This window comes from Arvicola amphibius, chromosome 3 (assembly GCF_903992535.2).
Source record: "Arvicola amphibius chromosome 3, mArvAmp1.2, whole genome shotgun sequence".
Lineage (NCBI taxonomy): Eukaryota > Metazoa > Chordata > Mammalia > Rodentia > Cricetidae > Arvicola > Arvicola amphibius.
The window spans coordinates 80,609,339-80,635,259 of record NC_052049.1 but is presented as its reverse complement, the minus strand read 5'-3'; positions in this window follow the sequence as shown (position 1 = coordinate 80,635,259).

Genomic DNA, 25,921 nt, shown 5'->3' with positions numbered 1-25,921 from the left:
ATTCTACCAGAACTTCCAAGAAGACCTAATACCTATATTCCTTAAGGTGTTTCATGATATAGAAACAGAACAATCATTGCCAAATTCCTTTTATGAGGCTACAGTTATCCTGATACCTAAACCACACAAAGACTCAACCAAGAAAGAGAATTACAGGCCAATCTCACTCATGAACATCTATGTAAAAATTCTCAATAAAGTCTCTTCCTGCAGGGGTTATTCTCCCCGGATACTGCCTCTCTCTTCCTGTCCCTTCCCAGCTTGCACCCAGAACCCCCTACCCCGCCTCATCCTCCAGGCTTTGGGGCCACAAAATCCCACAGCTCAGCCTGTTTGGGAGCTGGGGACCTGGAATTGAGTGCACCCAGGCCAGTGGGAGGTCCCCTCCTTCATTAGTCTGCCTGTAGCAAGGTAGGCCCTATGTCAGCAAGCTGCTTGGCCTGCAAGGAGACCTGACAGGCTGCCAGAGGATCCATCATTCATGGGGGTGAGTGAATTGAATTCATTGGGGGGAATTGAACTTCTAAAAGAAGACCCAAAGGGGATTATTCAGAGGAACAAATGGGCAGGCGCCAATGCAAGAATTCCTCCTACAATTTGAAAAACAACATGAAAGCACCAGAACCCAACGAACTTATAACAAGAAGACTTGAACACACTAATCAAGAAGAAGTAGAAAAAATTGACTCTATGAAAGTAATAGAGTCCCTTAAACATGAGGTGAAAAACTCCCTTAAGGAAATTGACGAGAAGAATAACAAAAAGTTTGAAGAATTGAGTAAATCCGTAAATGATATCCTAGGAAACCAAGAAAAAACAATCAAACAGATAATGGAAACAGTGCAAGACTTGAAAACTGAAATGGAGGCAAGGAAGAAAACACAACCCAAGGGCCAGCCGGATATGGAACATCTATGTAAACGAACAGAGACTACAGAAACAAGCATAACCAACAGAATACAAGAGATAGAATCTCAGATTCTGAAGATACCATAGAGAAAATAAACGCACTGATCAAAGAAAACAGCAAATCCAACAAATTCTCATCACAAAACATTCAGGAAATCTAGGACACAATAAAAAGACCAAACCCAAGAATAATAGGCGTAGAAGAAGGAGAAGAATTACAGCTCAATGGCCCAGAAAATATATTTAATAAAATTATAGAAGAAAACTTCCCAAACCTAAAGAAAGGTATTCCTATTAAGGTTCAGGAAGCTTACAGAACAACAAATAGACTGGATCAAAAAAAAAAATCCCCTCGCCATATTATAATCAAAACACAAAAAAAATAGAGAATAAAGAATACTAAGAGCTGCAAAGGAAAAAGGTCAAGTAACATATAAAGGAAAACCTATCAGACTAACACCTGACTTCTCTATAGAAACCATGAAAGCCAGAAGGTCCTGGATAGATGTTTTGCAGAAACTAAGAGACCATGGATGCAAGCACAGATTACTATACCCAGCCAAGCTTTCATTCACTATAAATGGAGAAAACAAAATATTCCAGGATAAAAACAAATTTAAACAATACATAGCCACAAATCCAGTCTTACAGAAAGTAATAGAAGGAAATTCACAAACAAAGGAGTCCAGCATTGCCCAAAATAACTCAGACATCTAGAGACCCTTCACCAGCACATCTCAAAGAAAGGAAACACACAATCTCTACTACCAAATAAAAAATGACAACCGGAGTTAATATCCACTGGTCATTAATATCACTTAATATCAATGGACTCAATTCACCTATAAAAAGGCACAGGCTAAGAAATTGGATAAGAAAACAGGATCCAACATTCTGCTGTTTACAAGAAACACACCTCAACCACAAAGACAGACATATACTCAGAGGAAAAGGTTGGGAAAAGGTTTATCAAGTAAATGGACCTAAGAAACAAGCGGGTGTTGCCATACTAATTTAAAACAAAGTTGACTTCAAACTAAAATCAATCAGAAGAGATGGAAAGGGACACTTTATACTCATTACAGGAAAAATCTATCAGAATGAAGTCTCAATCCTGAATATCTATGCCCCTAATACAAAAGCACCCACTTATATAAAAGAAACATTACTAGAACTCAAGACAGCCATCAAACCAAACACACTGATAGTGGGAGACTTCAACACTCCTCTTTCACCAATGGACAGGTCAATTCGACAGAAACCTAACAGAGAATTAAAAGATTTAATAGAGGTAATGAACCAAATGGACTTAACAGACATCTATAGAACATTCCACCCAAACAGGAAAGAATATACCTCCTTCTCTGCGGCTCATGGAACCTTTTTGAAAATTGACCACATACTCGGTAACAAAGCAAACTTCCACAGTTACAAAAACATATTAGTAACCACCTGCATCTTATCGGATCACCATTGATTAAAATTAGAATTCAACAACAATGCTACCCCCAGACAGCCTACAAACTCATGGAAACTGAACAGTCAACTACTGAACCACACCTGGGTCAAGGAAGAAATAAAGAAATTAAAGTCTTTCTTGAATTTAATGAAAATAAAGACACAACATACTCAAACTTATGGGACACTATGAAAGCAGTGCTAAGAGGAAAATTCATAGCACTAAGTGCCCACTTAAAAAAAAAAAAGGAGAAAGCATACATTGGAGACTTCACAGCACACCTGAAAGCTTTAGAAGAGAAAGAAGCAGACTCACCTAGGAGGAGTAGAAGACTGGAAATTATCAAACTGAGGGCAGAAATCAACAAAATAGAAACACAGAAAACAATCCAAAGAATCAATGAAACAAAAAGCTGGTTCTTGGAGAAAATCAACAAGATTAACAAACCCCTAGCCAAACTAATCAAACGGCAGAGAGAGAACATACAAATTAATAAGATCAGAAATGAAAAAGGGGACATAACCACAGACACAGAGGAAATTTAGAGAATCATTAGATCTTACTACAAAAGCCTGTATGCCACAAAATTGGAAAATGTAAAAGAATTGGACACTTTTTTAGATAAGTACCATATACCAAAGTTAAACCAGGACCAGGTAAATGCTCTAAATCGTCCTGTTAGTCGCAAAGAATTAGAAACTGTTATCAGAAACCTCCCTACCAAAAAGAGCCCAGGACCAGATGGTTTCAATGCAGAATTCTACCAGAACTTCCAAGAAGACCTAATACCTATATTCCTTAAGGTGTTTCATAATATAGAAACAGAACAGTCAATGCCAAATTCCTTTTATGAAGCTACAATTACCCTGATACCTAAACCACACAAAGACTCAACCAAGAAAGAGAATTACAGGCCAATCTCACTCACGAACATTGATGCAAAAATTCTCAATAAAATACTGGCAAACAGAATCCAAGAACATATTCGAAAAATTATCCACTATGATCAAGTAGGCTTCATCCCAGTGATGCAGGGCTGGTTCAACATACAAAAATCTATCAATGTAATCCATCATATAAATAAACTGAAGGATAAAAACCATATGAACATTTCATTAGATGCAGAAAAATCATTTGACAAAATTCAACACCCCTTTATGATAAAGGTCTTGGAGAGATTAGAGATACAGGGGTCATTCCTAAATATAATAAAGGCTATTTACAGCAAGCCGACTGCTAACATCAAATTAAATGGAGAGAAACTCAAGGCCATCCCACTAAATTCAGGAATGCGACAAGGCTGTCCACTCTCTCCTCATCTCTTCAATATAGTGCTTGAAGTTCTAGCAATAGCAATAAGACAAAACAAGGGGATCAAGGGGATTCGAATTGGAAAGGAAGAAGTTAAACTTTCATTATTTGCTGATGATATGATAGTGTACATAAGCGACCCGAAAAACTCCACCAAAGAACTCCTACAGCTGATAAACTCCTTTAGTATCGTGGCAGGATACAAGATCAACTCCAAAAAATCAGTCGCCCTCCCATATACAAAGGATAAGGAAGCAGAGAAAGAAATCAGAGAAGCGTCACCTTTCACGATAGCCACAAATAGCATAAAATATCTTGGGGTAACTCTAACCAAGGAAGTGAAAGACCTATTTGACAATAACTTTAAATCTTTGAAGAAAAAAATTGAAGAGGACACCAGAAAATGGAAAGATCTCCCTTGCTCGTGGATTGAGAGGATCAACATAGTAAAAATGGCAATACTACCAAAGGCAATCTATAGATTTAATGCAATCCCCTTAAAGATCCCATCAAAATTCTTCACAGATCTTGAGAGGACAACAATCAACTTTATATGGAAGAACAAGAAATCCAGGATAGCCAAAACAATCTTATACAATAAAGGAACTTCTGGAGGCATTACCATCCCTGACTTCAAACTCTATTACAGAGCTACAGTATTGAAAACAGCTTGGTACTGGCATAAAAATAGAGAAGTCGACCAATGGAATGGAATAGAAGACCCAGATCTTAACCCACAAATCTATGAACACCTGATTTTTGGTAAAGGAGCTAAAAGCACACAATGGAAGAAGAAAGCATCTTCAACAAATGGTGCTGGCATAACTGGATGTCAAACTGTAGAAGAATGAAAGTAGATCCGTGTCTATCACCATGCACAAAACTCAAGTCCAAATGGATTAAAGACCTCAATATCAATCTGAACACACTGAACCTGTTGTAGGAGAAAGTGGGAAGTACTCTACAACATTTGGGCACAGGAGACCGCTTCCTATGTATAGTCCCAGCAGCTCAGACATTAAGGGAAACATTGAATAAATGGGACTGCCTGAAGCTGAGCAGCTTCTGTAAAGCAAAGGACACTGTCACTAAGACAAAAAGGCAGCCTACTGACTGGGAAAAGATATTCACCAACCCCGCAACAGACAAAGGTCTGATCTCCAAAATATATAAGGAACTCAAGTGACTAGACTTCAAAATGCTAATTAACCCAATTAAAAAATGGGGTGCTGAACTGAACAGAGAATTCTCAACAGAAGAAGTTCGAATGGCCAAAAGACACTTAAGGGCATGCTCAACCTCCTTAGAAATCAGGGAAATGCAAATCAAAACAATGCTGAGATACCATCTTACACCTGTCAGAATGGCTAAAATCAAAAACACCAATGATAGTCTTTGCTGGAGAGGATGTGGAGTAAGGGGTACACTCATCCATTGCTGGTGGGAATGCAAGCTTGTGCAACCACTTTGGAAAGCAGTGTGGAGGTTTCTCAGGAAATTTGGGATCAACCTACCCCAGGACCCAGCAATCCCACTCTTGGGAATTTACCCAAGAGATGTCCAATCATATTACAAAAGCATTTGTTCAACTATGTTTATAGCAGCATTATTTGTAATAGCCAGAACCTGGAAACAACCTAGATGCCCTTCAGTGGAAGAATGGATGAAGAAAGTGTGGAATATATACATATTAGAGTACTACTCAGAGGTAAAAAACAATGACATCTTGAATTTTGCATGCAAATGGATGGAAATAGAAAATACCATCCTGAGTGAGGTTACCCAGGCCCAAAAAGATGAACATGGGATGTACTCACTCATAATTGGTTTCTAGCCACAAATAAAGGACATCGAGCCTATAATTCGTAAAAAATCCTAGAGAAGCTATATAAGAAGGTGAATCCAAAGAAAAACATATAGTTATCCTCCTGGATATTGGAAGTAGACAAGATTGCCGGACAAAAAATTTGGAACTTGGGGTGGGGTGGGTTGAGGGCCAGGGGAGATGGGGAGAGAAAAGTGTGAAGTGGAGGATGGGAAGAGCTTAGGGGAATAGGATGGTTGGGATATAGGAAGGGTGGATATGGGAGCAGGGAAGCATATATCCTAATTAAGGGAGACATCTTAGGATTATTAAGAGACTTGACTCTAGAGGGGTTCCCATGTATCCAGGGAGATGCCCCCAGCTAGTTCTGTGGGCAGCTGAGGAGAGGGAGTCGGAAAAGGCCAGATCCTATAGCCATACTGATGATTATCTTGCATATCACCATAGAACCTTCACCTGGTGATGGATGTAGATAGAGACATAGCCCCACATTGGTGCACTGGACTGAGCTCCCAAGGTCCAATTGAGGAGCAGAAGGAGGGAAAACATGAGCAAGGAAGTCTGGACTGCTAGCCCCACTGAGATGGTGGGGCTGATCTCTTCAGAGCTTACCAAGCCCAGACAGACTGGGACTGAAAAAGCATGGGATAAAACTGGACTTCCTGAACATGGCGGACAATGAGGGCTGCTGTGAAGCCAAGGACAATGACACTGGATTTGGATCCTACTGCGTTTACTGGCTTTGGGGGGGTCTGCCTGTTTGGATGCTCACCTTCCTGAATCTGGATGGAGGGGGGAGGAACTTGGACTTCCCACAGGGCAGGGAACCCTTACTGCTCTCTGGACAGGAGAGGGATGGGGAGTGGAGGGGGGAGGAGGGTAAATGGGAGGCAGGTAGGAGGCAGAAATTTTTAATAAAAATAAAAATTAATTAAATAAATAAAATAAAATAAATAAAAATGAAGATACTGAAATAAACAGAAATATATCATATTTAGTAAAGGCATACAAAACCTATTAATATAAATGGTAGAAATTGATGTAAGATATTTTTCTTTTTAGGCAGTTTTGCAATAGGAATGTAAAATATCTCCAATACAAGAGTTAACTAACACTAGCACAATGTACAAATCCTTGTTCTTTTTACATTCCTATTTCAAAGTTAAAAGTCTTTATTCTATACAGCTGACAGTAACAACAACAAAGATGCATTTGGAAATACCAAAATGCGAAGGACAAAAGTCATAAACAAAATGCAATAAAATAAAATAAGGGACTACAAGTAAATATAGTTCATGTGCCAAGTCCCCAAATGGACTGTGTTGTCTTGACCTTTAATCACTATTTTTTTCTGTATTCTGTTACCTACATACATGCCAAGTATTTCCCCCTCTAAGTCATACACTTCACATGAAAGACTAATTATAATTAGTGTCTCTGTTGTCACCTTGACATTGTTCATTTAAATTAAGTTCACTGAATAATAATTAAAACCTTACTCTTTAAAGATTCCTTTCAAGCATGCTTAAGGAATATTTGTCTTTGTTTCTTTTTCTTTCTCTATAAAACGGTTGGAATTAGTGGGGAAATTAAGTGACTCATAAGTCTACACCTGAATGAGAGTTAGACTAGTCTTCAGAAAACAAAGGGGAAGATATCCTAATTGATACTTTACTACTATGGAGCATATTTGTACACATTGAAGGTATAAGCCACAATGTTCTGATATATGTACACAAAACAAACTTACTGCAGTGTATCTAAGCAATGGTATGTGTGTGCATGTTTATATGTGTACGCCTGTGTGGTTGTGTATGTGTGTGTGTATGCCAGTGTCCACAGATGGGAGTCCTATTCCACCTTGACTAAAAGTCAGAGAATATGAATTTATTCTTGCTCATTCAAAGTAGTTGACAACAGGTGTGGCTACAAACAAGAGATCCTGACCCAGTGTGGTTAATCAGTATTTTGAGTATAGATTTGGATCCACTCCACCTTGACCAAAGATTGGAGAATTCAAGCTTATTATGTTAATAAAGTCTGTTGTCTCTCCTCTCACCTTTTGGAGTAGAGTATATAAGCTTGTGGAAAATAAATGTAAGCAAATTCAGTAGTCCCTCCCAGTGCTATTTGTGTTTCTGTCTTTTATTTCTCTCATATCACTGTTCCTTTTGCTTAATAATTTTATTTCACACGCCCCTAACCTGGAACAGGAGAACACAGTCGAAGCTGAACTTCAACTGTCAGTTGAATGTGTGACTTGTTGCTTACAACATCTGTATGCTTAGGTTTGTATGTTTTTAAGAGCTCATAAAATCTACTCCCAGGAAGAAATTTCAAAATATAACGTTGCCAATTCTTTGCTATTGAATTTCCATTATAAATTACTACTAGAATTGATGTCAGTCATGATGTACATTCAATTTCCAGAACTCAGCTTATGAAAAACCAGGTTATATTTGTTGGCATCCTCTATCACTTCCCTTTCCCTCTGTTAAACACCACTCTTCTTTTTCTTTATGAGTATTCAGACTTATTTTCAGATTCTATATAAAAATAAAAACATGCCATATTTTTGGTTCTATGTTTGTCTTAATTTGTTTTTTAGGATCATCTTTAATTTTTTCCAAAACATTATATTAACAGTAAATATCCACAATCCCACCTCAATATTAGCAGATTTTCTTTCCACTGCCTTTGCTAATAATTATATGCTAATAATACACATTATTTTTGTCTTTTCTATGATTGACATTTAAGCCTCTGAGGCAAAAACATCTTGCTGCAGATTTGATTTCTGTTTCCTTGGTGATTGTCAATGATAAAACTTTATATAATGTGGTGATTTGAAAGAAAGTGGCCCTCAAAGAGAGTGGCACTATTTGGAAGTATGACTTTGTTGGAGTAGGCATGACCTTATTGGGAGATGTGTGTAACTGAAGGCATGGGCTTTGAGGTTCCCTGTGCTCAAGCTACTCACAGTGGCATGGAATACTTCCTGTTGCCTGCAGCAGAATTTGGCAGCTTTAGCCATGCAATTCTTAACTTTGGAGTTAAGGTAGAAGAAAGAGGCTATGGAATTTGCCTTTATGACTAAGAAAAACTGCTAAGACCAGGCATGTGTCAGTGGTATCCTTGAATGGAGACCTAGGGAGACCATTTCAGAAAGCTGTGGATGTGAAACCTGCATTGGATTGGAATCCCCAACATGTTGGAGACGCCAGAGCATTGGGATAATACCCTGCTGAGGAAAGTTGCTGACAGAGAACAGAACCAGCCCAAGAAAAAGAAATATGTTGCAGTTAACAGAGCTAAATGGAGTTGGATTTTCAAGGAGCATTTTGACATCAGATGTGGAGATACAATTTGGGGTTTGTAGAAAGGGAATGCTCACTGATTTCCTGGTTGCCCATACCCTTATAATCATACAAAAACTATATTTATTATAACACTGCTTGGCAAACAGGCTAGGCATATTACTAGCTATATGTGTATCTTAAATTAACCAAATTCTACCAATCTGTGCATTGCCACAAAGCTGTGGCTCACCAGATAATGTTCCAATGGATTTCTTCTTCGGCAGCTACATGCTGTCTACTTGACTGCCTGCTATCTCTATCTCTTCCAGCTTGACTATATTTTGCACAGCCATAAGCAAATGCAGCTTTTTTATTAACCAAAGGTAATAAAATATATTCACAGCATTCAGAGGGGAATTCCACATCATCTTCCCTTTTCTGTCTAAACAAAATGGAAGGTTTTAACTTAATATAGTAAAATTAAATTTAACAAAACAGGGATCAAGCAAGAATTATAGTTATAATATTTTTATGAGTTTAAAGTTTTATAACTAATTTATCTTTTATCATAACTAAGGAAAATAGTAACTGTTTAGTCTTTAACTCCATAAAAGACTCCAAAAGGATATAATATTACCTAAGTAAATATAAAGTGCATTGTAACTTTTAAAACTTTAGAAATGACAGACATTGCAGTAGACATTGCCATTATCATTAGCCCCTCAGTCTGCCCCAATTGTCAGTCACATTCAGAGGGTCCAGTTTGATCCCATGCTTGTTCATTCCCAGTCCAGCTGGAGTTGGTGAGTTTCCATTAGCTCAGGTACACTGTCTCCATGGGTGAACCAACTCCTCGTGGTCCTGACTTCCCTGCTCATATATCCCTCCTTCTGCTCTTCAATTGAACCTTGGGAGGTCAGTTCAGTGCTCTGACATGGCTTTTGGGGCTCCTATTCTCTTTGGATGAATACCTTCCTAAACTTAGATGTAGGAGGGAGGGCCTTGGACTTCCCAAAGGGCAGGATGCCTTGTCCTTTCTTAGGACTGGAGTGGGGGAGGAGGAAAGGGTATGTAGGGGAGCAGAAAGGAAGTGGGAGGAGGGGAGGAAGTGGGAATTTTGATTGGCATTATTTATAAAGTAATAAAAAAAAGAGGAAAAAAGTTACAACATCTGGAGCAAGAAAAGTCAAACAGACCAATAGGATAGAACACAGACTCCATCAACAGATGCCACCTGTTTCCTACATGCTACTGCTTCACCAAAAGAGGAAGCAGACTATAGTAACCAGGACCAGCTCATCTAGACTAACTGGCTCATCATCGGGAGCACGGATAGGGATTGATACCAAATCAGACTATGAACAGAAAAACAATAAAAACTTTGGGAGATGGAAAAAAAAGAAAAGAAATGACAGAGACATCTTGTTGCCTGGACCATCACCCAAAGTTCTTTGGTAATATTGGGGTGTCCATCTTCAGCCAATAGTATCTGGCAGACTTTTCATGAAAAAGGAAATTTGAAAGACTGTTTTGCCTATATTGACAATTTGTCAGTCACTTTTCTGTGGGTCTTGCATGTCCAGTTTAAAGAGCATACCATCAAGCAGATCAGGCAAAAACAGTTTCTTGCCCAAATCGCTAGCCTTGTCACATTGAAGGCAAATTTTATAACAAGTTTCCAAAATGTCCATCAGCCTCTCTGAATAACTGGTGCTGCCAGAAGCAGACATGTCACACTGTTGAGAAAAGTCTAAGTGCTTAAAACCTTTTAAATGCCATATTTTATCTTTGAAGTGTTGAAGATTATCTAACTAAAATAATCTCTGTATACCTAGAAAACTTAACATGACTACAATTTTGATTGTTATAAATGACTATCTATTAATCTATAATTTTAGTGATACATTACATTTTAAATGAGCTTCACAAACACAATACCTTAAACAAGACCAGAAATATATACTATGCAAAGTATTCATCTCTTTATCATATTCTCTTTAAGGTATTTTTTTTTAGAATTGACTGTGACCATTATTATAACCAACCCTTTTAAAATGGAAATAAATATTTATAAACAATTATTTTGGGAACTGGGTGTAGTTGTTTTAAAAACTGTTTTTTGTTGATTGTTGGGTGAAGTATTTTTAGGGTTTATGGAGACATTTTGGGGGGTGTTTTTCATATTAGCCTGGAAAAAAAGCCACAGGTTTACATCCTCTGTGGAAAGAAAGAAGAACCTCTTTTCTAAAGTAGCATATACTTAGACTCAAATTTTGAAGGCAAGATACCTTTAAAATTTATATGTTGGTTTAGCTTAGCAGCCCCCAGAATCAAATGCCTCTCTGCATAATAGTAATAATAATCATTATAATCTATGACTTTTTATATTTTTATAAGCCATATACTTTTATTCAATATTGTGACACACTTAGAAGTCCTTTTAATCTGAATTTTTATTTATTGCTTATATGTAATCATTTTTTAACCAGTAGAAACTATTTTTAGCACTAAGTGAGAGGAACTGGAACCAACTCCATGGTCCTGCCTTTTTACTCTGCCTAAAACAACCTGGTGGAGGCATGTTTACAACCTCTGCAAGGCTTTCTCACCACCCCAGCTCCAGAGATGCAGTAGATTTATGTCGCCATAAAGCACTTTGTAACATGCTTCTCACAAACCGCATTAAGTGCTTAGAATACTAAAAGATACTTGGGCCTTTAAAGGTCAGAGCAGCATCAATGGAAGAATGAATCCTGCACACAGCCAATGTTGAGTTATTTAACTATAATACTGAGGCTTGGAAAGGATAAGCAATGTCCAAAGATATGAAGAGACACCAACATACCAAATGCTTAATTTGGTAAAATAGGCCAACTGAGAAGGCACTGTAGACAGGGCATTCCTAGAAATAATGTTTCTTCTGGGAATGATGAAAATAGAAGACCTCAAGTTTCTGAATTGTGTACAAGATGTGGAAAAGGCAAGAGATAAACAAGGCAACCTGTTATCATCAGGAAACTCCTTGGGGGGGCCTCTTGCAGGCCCCCAGGTTAAACACGGTCTAGTCATTCCTAGTCATTGTAAAGGACATGCCTCCCAAGGAAACTTAGAAAATCCAGTGCCTGCTGTAAAAAGCCATACTGTTATAATTATGGAGGATGAATCAAAAATTCTAGTAGAAAATAGGAAACATATATTTTGTCAGACTTCTATAAATGATCAAAGATCCAAACTGAAAGTATAAAGAAATAACAATGTAATTGAAGGACTGTTGGACAAAGGAGCAGATGTGACTACTATTACTACAGAATCTTGGCATCCTAATTGGCCACTTCAATATGCAAATGTTCAATTCCTGGGAATTGGAATCCTTTCTTAAGTAAAACAAAGCATGAGATGGGTTTAATACATAAAACCAGAAAGATAGAGAGTAAGGCTTAGGCCATATGTGGCTAATATAGCAGTGGAATCTATGGGGTTGTAATCTGTTGCAACAACTGAATACCCAGATTTACATTTCTACTGTCTCAAAGCAAACATTAACCAACTCACGTTTCTGGAAAGGATATTATAAGGTAATATTAAAAACAGTCACCAACTTTTCAGGCTGTACAAATCACAAAACAACTAGCAAATTTTCAGAGGTGCTAATGGCCCTACCTTTAAAATGGTTAACTAAGAAACCTATATATGATAAACAATGGGCTTTAACAATAGAGAAATTTAAGGCTTTGTAACAACTAGTACAGGAAAAACTTGATGCTTAACATATTGAAGAAATGAAATAGACTCAGGGATCTCTTTAAAAAATAAAAATAAAATTAATGGGATGGGATAATAGCTAGATTACTGTATTACATATGAACTATTATTTATAAATAATTTACATTGGTGTAGAGTCTTATATATTGATACAAATTCAAATTAAATTTGTTATATTGAATATGCTTATATTTTGTTTATAATATTTGTACACCTGTGCAAAGTTATTTTGTTGTATTGTATGTATTCATGTTTCTATCTCTGCTTAATATATTTTATATATTGATGCAATTTTAAGATATATATTATATTACATTATATATTTCTACCTCTGACTTCTGATCAAGATACACACACACACATACACACGTACACAAGTACACACACATATATATGTATCTATATATGTATATACACATATATATATGTTTATATATATATACATATATATGTATATATAAATTTGATGTCATTGTCTTCATTTGCTACACATTTGTTTACGATTACTTATTTTAAAGATAAAACCTTAGTCTTTAAGCTATATAGGTATTAAGAATTACAGGTCAGTAGTCACCCATGTTTGTCATACTTATATTTAGACTAGTCAAGCCCTTTAGCTGCATAGAGATTGTCTTCCACACAGATAGGTAATCTTCAAACACCTCAAAAAACTGCAAAATATAGCATTTAAATAACTTATGATTCTTTTGATGTGAAACACAATTTATTATTTATTATTTATATATTATTATTTATTTATTATTTATTATTTATTAGTGTGAAACACTAATTTATTCCTGAGAGAATGTTGGATACTGAAGACGCTCCATTTGGAGTTTGTTTTCTTCTTGGCAAAACTGGCCTTTATGTAAAGAACTGCCCCTGCCTTGACTACTGAGAAAATGCACAGTGTCCAAAATAGACAAGCAGGATACAAGCAAAAAGAATTCCAAACCTTGCCAAAACAGGGTAAGACATTTTTTTCACCCTCTAAAATTGGTCTGTCAGGTGTTATAGGCCTTAGCCAAAGATGCTTGTCCCAATATTGCAAATGAGAATTTGGGTGGTTTCCCAGGTAGCCAGTTGTCTCTATCATTTCTCGCATCTTTTGATAGTTGCTTGTTTGCACTTCCTGCTTATTCAGGTAGTATTATTTCCCTTCTCAGGCCTTTAATGGGGTTAATGACTAGATAGTCATAGCTCCTTCTTTTCTCATTACTTAGCCAGGCCATTTTTAATATAAGACTCAAACGCCTTAAAATAACTACTAAAACATTTAATATTTGATTCTTATTTGATATTGTTCATGCTGGTTGTAATTCTAATTTTTATGTATGTTTTTGCCTCTCCTTTTCCCTGGACAAGAGTTGATATTGTTCTCATTATATATAGTTTTGTATTAGGCTTAAAACTCTCTTATGTAGACAAAAGGAGGAGGTGTTATGGGAACTCCTTCAGCCAATAGCCTTTAAAATACTGGTCCATTTTGGGCAAGGTGTCTTATACTATAAGTGCAGATGAAAATCATGTGTGTCCCCTCTTTACTGCTGTATTTGACTCCAGTTCCCATCATATGCAAAGGACTGTGTATCGCTACCCTTACTGCAAGTTTATCTCCAAAAAAAATAAACCTTTGTTATAATCTATTCTGGGCTATTGTGGAACTATTTGGTACTACTACAGAAGTTTCCCCAGGTGGTTTTGCTCTTTCTTTAGTTTAGTTTTCCTCACTATGCTCCCTTCCCTATACTTTAAATTGGTAATATTGATGCTGTGCCAGTATATTTTGAAAGCCTATGATCTGTTTTTATTTTGATTTTATAAGGTATTATACTTAAGAGTTTGCATGTATTTCAGAAGAGACTAAATTTTCAACTTTTATAGACTATGGAGACTTTAGAAGCTGAACTGAATGTGTTTTTGCATCATAATATGGCTACATATTTTTGGGTATCAGAGAGTGAAATTTAGTTTGAAAGAAAGTGGCCTCCAAATGTAGTGGCACTAATGGGGAGGTCTGACCTTTTTGGAGTAGGTGTGGCCTTGTTAGAGAAAGTGTGTCATGGTGGGTGTGGACTTTGACATCTCCTGTACTCAAGCTACTCACAGTGGTAGAGCCCACTTCCTATTGCCTGCATATCAAGTGTAAAACTCTCACCACATTCTCTATCACCATGTCTGCCACATATTATGTCCCACCATGATCATAATGGACAAAACCTCTGAAATATTAAACTGATGAATTAAATAATAACTTTATAAGACTTGTGGTCATGAGGTCTCTTCATGCCAAGTGAAATTGTAACTAAAACTCATCATCTTAAAAATAATTTGTTAATATGTGGGGAAAGTATATATATAGGATTTTAATTACATTTGTATTTGACTTTTTTCATTTTTCAGCTCTTTCATTAAAAACAAATTCCTTTTTCATGCAACATAACTTTATCAGTTTTCCTTCTTCTACCATTCCCCCCTCTCCTCCCATCTGGATCCACACCATTTCTCTCTGTAGTTAGAAAAGAACAGACTATTAAGAGGTAACAACAAAACAAAGTATAACAGAATAGAATAGAATACAAAACTACTATATCAAAATTAGACGAAGCAAGCAGAAGAAAAGAGGCCATGAGAAGGCACAAGAGTCAGATAACCACTTATTCAGACACTAAGAAGTCCCATACAAATATTAAACTGAAGAGTATAATATATACACAGAGGACCTGGTGTATATCCCTATAAGCTCTGTGCTTATTCTTTCATTCTCTAAGAGTTCATAGAAGCTTTGCTCAGTTGATTTGAATAGCCATGTTCATTTGTAGTCTTCCAGCTCCTCTGGCTCTTGCACTCTTTCTCCCTCCCCTTCTGTGAAGACAGACCATTTAGAGCTGTGTATTACCAAGTCTCCCTCGACCCCCCTCTCTCATTCTCTAAAGAATATCTTACTGTGAGTCTACATATTTTTTTTAATTTCTGCAGGAGGAAGCTTCTCCAGTGATTGTCAAATAAGGGAATGGTCTATGAATATAACAGAAAACCACTGGGAATCATCATGTAACTAATTTTTTCTTCTTTTAAGACCAGTAATGTGTATGCTTGCCCAGTGTCTTTGGGCTATCTACTCTCTGTTTTTTTGTCAAGCAACCTGTGTCAAGTGCAGGTACCATGTCATGGAGTGGGCTATAAGTTCCATCAGACTTGATTATTTACTCCCACAAGGTTTGCCCTAACATATTTTGCAGACAGAACAGCATTGTAGATAAAAGGGTTATATCTGGGTTGGTATTTACATTTACCTATTGGTAAACTGCAGAATATTTTCCCATACCAACGACCCTTAAAATTAAAGATAAAGGCTGTATTTTGCATAGGTTCAACTTTCTAAACATTAATGGATTGTATAAGTGTTGTCTTTGACAATGAGACCTGCTGTCAGTTTTTAGAGCATAACCTATAGTCTTGGCAACAAGACTAACAGCAACTTGGATTGTTTGGGGTTCATATGGGCTTCTTCAGCTAACAACTCCATTGGATGTAACCCAATCCTGGTATTGGGAGCTGTATTTACTAACAAGAGATGTCCAGTTAGAGAGGTGTCTTCCCCATTATTTGGTAATTTTATTAGATCAATATATATATATATATATATATATATATATATATATATATATATGTGGGGTGGGGGTGGGGTGTGTGTGTGTGATTCTTTTAATTTAGTAGCCTCTCCCTCCATTAATTCCCCTCTTTACTTCCATTTTGACCCTCCTGTTGTAGTCCCTCTACCCATCCAAAATTAATTATTTCATTTCCCTTTCACAGGGCAAACTATCTGTCCCCATAAATACCCATCCCTTGTTCTCTACCTAAACCCTGTAGTTTTATGGATTATAGCTTGCAGACCTCATTAGGGTAACCTTCATATATTTTAGGAAGTTGCCACTGTAGAAGGTTTACATGCTACCACAGGTTCATCAGTTCTAGCTGTCTCTCTATAAATTCCCTCTTTTATCCCTATCATCCTTTTCCTTCCTCACCCAATTCTCTGTTGCTGTCCTCCCAATCCCCAGTCCACCCACAAAACCTAGTCTAAGTCCCAATCCCTAAAAAATCATATGGGCTACCTAGTCACTTCATCTATACCTGACATCTTTGAGTCTATGGCTTACAACTTGGTTAACATTCACTTTAAAAATCAAGATATAAGTGAATACATGAAGTATTTATCTTTCTGTGTCTCAATTACTTCACTCAAAATGATTTATTTTCCTATTTCCATCCACTTTCCTGAAAATATCATGTTGTGATTTTTTTTTTCAACACAGGGTTTCATTGTAGCTTTGGAGCCTGTCCTGGAACTAGCTCTTGTAGACCAGGCTGGCCTCACATACAGAGAGATCCACTTGCTTCTGCCTCCCATTTGCTGGAAATGAAGACATGTACCACCACTGCATGGCTCATGACATGACTTTTTTGTATAAAGAAAATAATACTCCATTCTGTAAGCATACAATGTTTTCTTTATCCATTCTTCTACTGAGCCACATTTATGTTGTTTCTAATTTCTGGCTATTATTAATAGAACAGCAATTATAACATTTGTGATGCTGTCCTTGTGGTAGTATGAAGCATCCTTTGGGTATATTATCATGAGGGGTATACATAGATAGTGAGGTAGTTCAATTCCCAATTTTCTGAGGAACTGCCATATTTATTTCCATGGTGGCTGTGGTAGTTTGCATTCCCACAGTAATGGAGGAATGTTCCCTTTGCTCTACATCCTAAACAGCATGAATTGTCACTTGTGTTTTTACCTTATTCATCAGACAAGTGTCAGATGGAATCTCAGAATAGATTTGATTTCCATTTCCCTGATGGCTAAAGATGTTGAACATCTCTTTGAGTGTTCACAGCCACTTCAGTTTCCTCTATTGAGTATTCTCTTTTTCAATCTGTATTAATTTTTAATTAGGCCAAATTGTTGACATATAGTTTGTTGATTTCTTTATATATTTTGGAAATAAGTGCTCTATCTGCTGTGGAGTTAATAAAAATCTTTTCAAGTTCTCTAGACTGCTACTTCATCTGAATGACAGCATCTGTATCATTTCAGAAGCTTTTCAGTTTCATGAGGTCCCTTTTATTATTTGTTGATCCTAATATCTCAGTTATTAGTTCAGAAAGTTTTTCTGCATCAATGATTTTATGGGTAGCCATCATTTTTCTCTTTTATCAGTTTTTTTCTTAAAAGTTTTTCTCCATTTGGACCTGAGTTTTGTGCAGAGTAGTAGATGTGGATCTATTTGCATTTTTCTACATGCAGACACCCAGTGTGACCAGCACCATTTATTGCTATCTTTTCCCAGTGTGTATATCTGGCTTTTTTTTTTTACAAAAAAAAAATAAAAAATAAATCAGGTCTCCATAGGTGTATATATTTATGTTTGGGTTTCTCAATTCAATTTTATTGATCCACGGTTGGATCTTTATGTTATTACCATTCTCTAATTGCTATAGATCTGTAGTAAAATCTGTAGTTGAAATCTGGAATGATTAGACCTTTGGATTATTTTAGCAATCCTAGGGTTTTTGAGTTTTCATATGAAGCTGGAACTTGTACTATTTAGATTTGTGATGAATTGTGTAGGAATTTTTATGGGGATTAGATTGAATCTGTAGATTAGTTTTTATAGTATTGTCATTTTGCTACTCTAATCCTACAAATTCATGAGCATGGGAGGTCATTCCAGATGTGGGTATCTTCAATTGCTTTCTTCAAAGACTTGAAGGTTTTATCAAGCAAGACTTTTACTTTCTTGGGTAGAATTACCCCAATATATTTTATATTATTTGAGGCTATTGTGAAAAATGCTATTTCCCTGACAACTTCCTTAGTTTCTTTTTTGTATATAGGAAGGAAATTTGTGTGCGTTAGTATTCTATTTAGCTACTTTCCTGAAAGTTTATAACATCTAGGAGTTTCCTGGTGAACTACTTAAGCTTATTTATTTATACTATCGTATTATTTGCAAATAAAGGTACTTTGACTTCTTCATTTCCATTTTCTGGTCCATTGATCTCTTTTCAGTTGTTTCATTAATTTAGCTAAGAATCAAAGTAATATATTGACTAGGTATAGAGTGGAATATATATTGTTGGCAGAAGTCACTTGTTTGTTCTCAGCTGCTCTGAACCAAAATACTCACACAGAAATCTGTATTAATTTCAATACTGCATGGCCCATAGCATAAACATATTTCTGGTTAACTTTTATACTTTAAATTAACTCATTTCTATTCATCTGTGAATCACCATGTGGCTATGCCTTACTGGCAATTTTCCAGTGGGCTCCAGCAGAGGCGTCTGTTTCCTGTGGGTAGCCACATGGCTTCTTTCTGATTCCACCTACTCTGTCCATATATCTCTTTTAGCCTGGCTAAAATAAAGCAGCTTTATTCATTAAGCAATGAATGGCAATAAAACATATTCACAGTATATATCACCTCCCATATCACCTCTCCTTTTCTTTCTAAATATAAAGGAAGGTTTTAACTTTAACACAGCAAGATTACATACAATAAAATAGGTATCAAGCAAGAATCAATTACTATATATATACAAATATAGTTAGTCTTTTATCATAAATAAGGAAAATTATAACTATCTATTTATCAACTCCACCAAAGACACCAGAAGGATATAATATCACCCAAGTTAACAGGAAGTGCATTAAAAGCAACTTTTAAAACTCTAGAATTGACAGAGACATCTTTCTGCCTGGATAGTCACCCAAAGTTCTTCTGTAACATTGTGGACACCCATCTTTAGCCTGCTGGCCCATAGTATCTGGCTGACTTTTCTATGAAGCAGGAAATTAAAAAGACAGTTCCACTAATATTGGGAGTTTGTCAGTCACTTTTTTCTGTGTCCTGCATAATGTCTTGCAGATTCTTTCGTGAATCAGGAACTCTGAAAGACTGTCTCACCTACCTTAGATAGCTTCAGCAGTCATTTTTCTGTGGGTCCTGAAAGTCCAGTCAAACAGTTCAGACAAGAGCAGTTTCTTGACCAAATGCCTAAAAAACTCCATGAGATAGCCTCTTCAGTGTCCATCATCTTCTTGAAGTAGATTGGTCCTGCCAGAAGCAGGTATGTCTCATTGTCATGAATAGTCCTAAGTTCTTAAGACATTTTAAATGCCATATTCTGTAGATTTTTGAAAGGTTTGAAGATTATCTAACTGAAATATAACTCTGTACATTTAGAAACTTAACTAACATGATTACAAGCTTGACTATTAGAGATGAGTATCTATTAACCTATATTTTCAACTATGCATTGTTTTGTTTTGCTTTGGTTTGGTTTTGGTTTTTTCAAGACAAGGTTTCTCTGTAGCTTTGGTGCCTGTCCTGGAACTAGCTCTAGTAGACCAGGTTGGCCTCAAACTCACAGAGATCCACCTGCCTCTGCCTTCTGAGTGATGGTATTAAAGGCCTGTGCTATCAGCACCTGGATTTACATTACATTTTTAAATGAGCTGCACAAACACAATACCTTAATCAAGAGCAGAAATATACATATAAATAAACTGACCTTAAATTTGTATCAATAAAACAAGATCCATGTCAATGCAAAGTATCCATTTCTATAGCACATCCTACTTTAAATGTAAATAAACATTTATAAACAGTATTTGGGAATTTGGGCATAATTCTCTCCAAACAGCTTCCTGCTTTTTGTTTCATGAAGTGATTTTTGGGACTGTTCATGGTGACTTTTCAGGAGTCTTAGTCCATCAAACCACATTATTCTGGAAAGGATCCACAGGTTCTCATCCTCTGTGGAAACAAAAGCAGTACCTCTTTTCTGAAACAACATATCCTTAGACTCAAATTTTGAATTCAAGATATCTTTAAAATATATATGTTGGTTTAACTTCACAGTCCTTAGAAGCAAATGCCTCTCTGCAGTCAAAATTTCAAAGAAAACACAATTACATTCATAATCCAAACTCTGTGTATATTCCATTTTTATGTGGTTTTTTCTTTATTCCTTTAATCTATGACTGTCTGTACTCTGTCTCTTTAAAGACTTTGTTTTACTTTTAAAACTATTTACTGCCTTTTATAACTGTCTATATTCTTTTTCCTCTCTCTCTCTCTCTCTCTCTCTCTCTCTCTCTCTCTCTCTCTCTCCCTCCTACATACATTTATCCAACACTGTGACCCATTCAGAGGTCTTTTTCATCTGGAATTTTCTTTATTATGTGAGTATCTGTAATTATTTTTTGACTAGGACTCTTTTTTTTTAATGCTAAGTAGGGTTGGGTAGGGCCAACTCTGTACTCCTGTCTGCTTGCTCAGCCCAGTCCAACATGAAGGAGGGCATGTTCACTGCCTCTGAGAGCCATTTTCTCTACCTCAGATCCAGAGTTACAGCAGGTGTGTTTCACCATTAAGCAATTTGTAACACACTGCTCACAGACCCCCAGCACTCGGGAGGCAGAGGCAGGTGGATCTCTGTGAGTTCGAGACCAGCCTGGTCTACAAGAGCTAGTTCCAGGACAGGCTCCAAAGCTACAGAGAAACCCTGTCTCGAAAAAAAAAAAAAAAAAAAAAAAAAAAAGTTTCATAGCTGGACCTCCTGAAAGATTCAGAGCTGTTTGTTCTGAAGAATAACATAGTGAAGGGAACCCTGATGGCTCTTTGTCTTGGAGAGGGGTTGAGTGGGGGTATGGGTGGAAAGGAGGGGAGGGAAGGGGGAGGAGGAGGGGAGGAGATGGAAATCTTTAATTAAAAAAAAATGAGAAAAAAAAGAAAACTTCTTTTTTAAAAGAAACCATGCAGTTTGTACTATACATCCCTTGTAAATAGAGCCTAACTGAAAAAAAAAATGCTGTTACCAAGAAACTGTGCTTGGCTCCCCTTTTTATGGGTCTAGAAGCCCTTATTTTTTTTTTTTTAAAAAGGCTTTCTTAGTCTTTTCATGGAAATTCTTGCCCCATGTTGAGTACCATTTGTTGGCAGAAGTTGATTGTTTGTTCCCGGCTGCCCAAAACTGAAATAATCACACAGAAATTTTTATTAAATACCATTTCCCCAATAGCTTAAGCGTATTTCTGGCCAACTCTTATACTAAATTAACCAATTTCTATCAATCTGTGTATCACAATGTGTCTGTGGATAACCTGCAAAATTCCACTGGGCTCTGGTGGCAAAGTCTATTTCCTGCAGGCAACATGACTTCTTTCTGACTCCACCTACTCTCTCTATCTCTTTCAGCCTAGCTTTACTCTGCCAAAAGCAGCTTCCTTATTAATCACTGGCAATAAAACATATTCACAGCATACCACCTCTTATAGCACAACCTTCCTTGTTTCTGATTTAAGTAAAATTGTTTGGAAATTCTCTCCATTTATGTTGATGTTGGCTATGGGCTTATAGTAAGCTACATTTGTTATGTTAAGATATGTTCTTAAATTTTCTTGTCTCTCCAGGCCTTTTTATCATGAAATGATGTTAGATTTTTGTCAAAAGCCTTTTATATATCTAATGAAATGATCATCTAGTATCTGTCTTTAGTTTGTTTATTTGAAGAATTACATTTATTAATCTGCAGCTGGTGAGCAATCCCCAATTCTATTGAATGAACCCTACTTTATAATGGTGGGTGTTCTTTTTGAAAAGTTGTTTGATTCTGGATTGAAAATCTTTTATTAAGTATTTTTATATCACTATTCATAGAGAAAATCATCTGTAAATTTTTTCTTTGTTTGTTGTACCTATATGTATTTTGAATATCAAAGTAACTTTGGCCTCATAGAGTGAATTGGGCAATATAATTTGAGGAATATTGGCATCGACTATTCTTGAAAATCAGGTAGAATTTTATGCATATGCCATTTGTCCCTTGACCCTTTTTTTGGTGGGGGTTGGGAGAGTTTTAATAACTGGTTCTTTTTCACTACTGGTTATAGATCTGTTTAAATTATTTATATGGTTTTGATTTAACTTTGTTAAGTGGTGCCTATGGAAAAAATTCATTTATTTTACATTTCCCAATGTCAAGTATAGGTTTTTAAAGTATATTCTTATGATTTACTGGATTTCCTCTGTGTCTCTTACATCCCCCTTCTCATTTCTGACTTTGTTGATGTGTATATTCTCTCTTCACCCTTTAGTTAATTTTGATAAATGTTTGTCAATCTTATTGATTTACTTAAAGAACCAACTCTTTTTTCATTTATTCTTTGTTTCTATTTTATTGATTTTAGTGCTCAATTTGATTATTTATTGCTGTCTACTCATTTTTTTTTGTTTGGTTTCTTTTTGCTCTAGAGTTTTTAAGTGTCCTGTTAACCTATTCAGATTGTTTATTTAGGCACTTACTGCTATAAAGTTTCCTCTTAGATTTGTTTTTATTGTATCCCAAAAGTTTAGTATGTTAAGTATTCATTTTCATTCAATTCTAGAAAGTCTTTAATTTCATTTTTAATTTCTTGACACATTTTTTGTTTAGTAATGAGTTTCTTAGTTTTCACAGATTTGTAAGCTTTCTATTGTTTCTGTTACTGGTATCACATAACAGTACATACAACTTTAATCTATAGTGATATGATAGAATGCATGGAGTAATTTTAATTTTCTTGTAATTTTTAAAACTTGTGCCAGAATATGTGATCAATTTTGAAACAAGTTCCACGAGATGTGGAGAAGAAGGTATATTCTTCTGTGTTTGAGTGAAATGTTCTGTAATTATCTGTTAAGTTTGTTTGGTTTATAATGTCTATGAACTCTTGCAATATGCTACATAGATTTTGTCTTGATATCTATCATTGAGAGTGTGGTACTGAAGTTCCATATTATCAATGTGTGAAGGTAAGTATGTGATTTAGGTTGTGGTAGTATTCCTTTTATGGACTTGGGTGCCGTGGTGGTTTGGGACACAGATGTGAAGAACAGAAATGTCATGTAGTAGATTTTTTATTTGGTGTTTAGTGCTTTTCTTCATCTCTTCTGACTAATTATAATGTGAAGTCTGTTTTGCTAGATGTCAAAATGGAAACAGCAGTTTTTTCCATAGATCCATTTGCTTGGAATATGTTTTTCCAATCCTTCATTCTGAGGTAATGTCTATCCTTGAGGTTGAGGGCTGTTTCTTGGATGCAGCATAAGGATGGATCTTGTTTTCACATGTTAGTCTGTGTCTTTTTACTAGGGAATTGCTCCTACAGATATTCAGAGACATCAATAACCAATGATTCTTGATTCCTCTTTTATTGTTGTTGTTAGAGGTAGTGGTGGTGGTATGGTTGTATAAGTGTGTACATTTCTTTTGTTTGGATTTTTCAGGTCTAAGGTTATTTATTTTCTGTATTTTCATAGATGCAGTTAATAATTTTAGGCAAGAATTTTTCATCCAGCATCTTCTGTAGGGCTTGAATTGTAAACAAATATTGCTTAAATTAGGTTATATTATGGAATGTTTTAATTTTTTTATCTTTGCAAATTCAAATTTCTACTGGGTATAGCAGCCAAGGATGGCACTTGTAACATCTAAGAGTCTGCAATATATCTTTTCATGTCCTTCTGGATTTTAGAATATCCACTGAGAAAGTTGGTATAATTATAGTAAGTCTGCTCTGTTACTTGGTCATTTTCCCTTGGTGTTTTTAATATCTTTGGCTTTATTTTCTATGTTTAATGTTTGGAATATTATGTGTCAAGAGAACTTTCTTTTCTTGTCCAATATATTATATGGTATTCTGCATGCTTCTTCTACCTTTATGGACATCTCTGTCTTTGTGTTAGGGAAATTTTCTTTGCTGATCTTGTTGAAAATATTTTCTGAGTCTTTGAGCTGCCCATCTTCTCTCTTCTCTATTCCTATGATTCTTAGATTTGTTTTTGTTCATTGTGTCCCAGATTTTCTGATAATTTTTTGTTGAGAGAATTTTAGATTTAACATTTTTGACTAATAAATCCAGTTCTTTATTTCTTCTTCAATGTCAGAGATTTTTTTCTTCTATTTAATGTGTTCTGTTGGTGAAGTTTGCCTCTGTAGTTTCTGTTTAAATTTCTAAGTTTTCATTTTCAGATTTCCCTCAGTTTGGGTTTTCTTTATTAATTTAATTTCCACTTTTATTAATTTCTTTCTACTCTTTGTGGTTTTTAGGGATTTCTTTATAGGATTTATTCATTTTCTTCTTAAGGACTTCTATCATATTCATAAGGCTGTTTTAAGGTCTTTTTTTGCACTTTAACTATGTTGTAAATTTAGTGTCTGCTGTGGTAAGGTTTCTGGGCTCCAGGGGAGACATATTATCCCAGCTGCTATTATTTGTGTCTTTATGTTGATGTCTAGACTTCTAAGATTGAAAGGATTATAATTATAGGTGCTGATATCTGATTTTGTTTTTTTTTGGGTGGGTGTTTCTTTCTTTGGTTTTAGTTTCTTTCTGGATGTTAACCTGGTAGGAAATTATCTGTTTACCTGGTATCCATGAACACTGGGAAAATTATCTGTTTACCTGGTGTGTGTGAACAACACTGGGGGATCAGGGTAAAATATGTGCCTGTGTATTGGGAACTGACACTTAGAAATGGGGATAGGTTAGGTTTCTGTGTGTATGGGTGTGGGGTGTTACAGGATGGAGGAAGGCAGTGTTCCACTGGAAAAAAATGCTTATTTATTTTCCTGAGACTAAGAGTTGAGAGTGAAGAGAGGTCAGCCCAGAAGTTCTACTACAGAGCTGGGGATGAGACTCAGGGATTGGATCTGGAGGAACAGAAGGTGAGGGAATATCTATAGTCAGCCTACCTGCATTGCTGGCAGAAAAAGATGAGGAGTTAGCAAGAAGTGCCTGTTCAAATTGGGGTCTGTGATAAAGAGCAATGAGTAGAGAAAGGTTAGCAGAGGACAGTCTTTGGGATCCACTAGAGATGGTGCGGCTAGGAGTTGCCATGGATACTCTGCTACAGAGCTGGAAGTGAGACTTGGTGATTAATCCTGGGGTAACAGTAGTTGGGTGAAGTTGGGTGAAGATCTGCAAAAGAAGTTAGCAAATCTTGTTCTCTGGCAGGATTCTTGTTTCTTTGTTTTCTTAATCTTCTACTATTCTACTGCATATTTATTTACCTTTGGACATTAACCCATTTCAGATATATGATTTCTCTGCTTATATTCAACATAATATTGTGAATGTTAGTAAGAGCAATGAAATGCAAAATAAATAAATAAACATCATTCAAATTGGAAAAGCAGGAAGATTCACACCTGATCACAAACATTCTATGTGAAAAAATCTTTAGGCTCCAGCACATTAATTCTTTCCATGTAAGCACATAGAATTAACAGACT